The following is a 1,314-nucleotide window of genomic DNA, read 5'->3' as shown; positions in this document are numbered from 1 at the left end:
TGTATGCTTTAATTCAGATTACAAATAACTTACGAAAGTAAAAACAAAAGGACAATAAGTCTTTTTTAGAAATTTTAATAAGAAGGGTGCCTGGGTGGCTCAGTCAGTCAAGCGTCCGACTTTGGCTCAGGTCATGATCTCACAGTTCGTGGGTTCGAGCCCCGTGTTGGGCTCTGTGCTGACAGCTCAGAGCCTGGAGCCTGTTTCAGATTCTGTGTCTCCCTCTCTCTCTGCCCCTCCCCTGCTCATGCTGTCTCTCTCTCAGAAATAAATAAAACATTTAAAAAATGAAAATAAAAGAAATTTTAGTAAGAATTTAAACAGAGAAAGCCTCGTATTTGTATCAACTATGAGTTAAAGCACAGACATCATAGAAGACGAAAGAATACTGTCCAGGGTCCTTTTAGGCCCACGAGGCGGCCCAGGCGCTGGTCACAAGGCACCGCGATCACGTGCCTCCTGCCGAAGGACTAACGGTGTGAGAAACCACCCTTCGCTCCCTGCCTGGTGTCTGGGACGCTTTGTCGGGAACCTGGCCACCTGAGGACACATGCTTTCCCGCCATCAACAGGGCGAGAGCGCTCCTGTCCCTTTCGTCTTCCGATGCGTCTCCTGTCGGGTGAGAGCGCCCAGCGGCCCGCAGCCTGTGCAGACGCCTCCTGTGCGGCCCTGAAAGGGGACAGCTGACCGACCAGGCCGTTGGAAACTGGGGCCCAGCCTGGACATCGCCATCCCCTCCAGGTGACGCCCTCATTGTTTTCTACTAGTTTTGTCCTCATGGCCATAGCCGGGAAGAGCTGATGAGTAATGAGAAAATTCCTGGGATGATGTAGCAAAACAAAGATAGAGGAAAGTAAGCCGCTGACATGGCCTCGGGGGGCCAGGGGGCGGGGGCGGGGGCGGGGGGGGGGCCGGATCTGCAAGCCAGGAGGCACTTCATTCTTTGTAAACACGAAGTTTAAAAAAAAGGGCCTTCTGGGGCGCCTGGGTGGCTTAGTCGGTTAAGCGTCCGACTTTCGCTTAGGTCATGATCTTGCGGTTCGTGGGTTCAAGCCCCGCGTCGGGCTCTGTGCTGACTGCCAGCTCGGAGCCTGGAGCCTGTTTCAGAGTCTGTGACTCCCTCTCTCTCTGACCCTCCTCTGCTCACGCTGTCTCTCTCTCTCTCTCTCCTAGAAATAAAAATAAAAAAACTTTAATTAAAAAAAAAAAGGGCCTTCTCTCTGTGCTTTGGGAGGCCTGTCAGAACTGGTCATGAAATGCCAACCCTCAGAGAGCCGGTGCCACACTGGTGCGTGCAGACGGTAGTGGAGGGGG

The 1,314-nt window shown here is 52.8% G+C and overlaps 1 long non-coding RNA gene across 1 annotated transcript in view; it reads left to right on the top strand.

Annotated features, from left to right (window-relative positions):
• The first annotated feature begins 342 nt into the window (after positions 1-342).
• LOC120228183 overlaps positions 343-1,314 on the top strand; it is a 7,870-nt gene continuing 6,898 nt past the window's right edge. The window contains exon 1 of the long non-coding RNA XR_005527422.1: positions 343-741. This is a non-coding gene — a long non-coding RNA (uncharacterized LOC120228183). The remainder of the gene's footprint in view (positions 742-1,314) is intronic.

This window comes from Hyaena hyaena, unplaced genomic scaffold (genome assembly GCF_003009895.1).
Source record: "Hyaena hyaena isolate Hyena2069 unplaced genomic scaffold, ASM300989v1 scaffold_21, whole genome shotgun sequence".
Lineage (NCBI taxonomy): Eukaryota > Metazoa > Chordata > Mammalia > Carnivora > Hyaenidae > Hyaena > Hyaena hyaena.
This window is presented reverse-complemented; position numbering and strand designations above follow the sequence as displayed.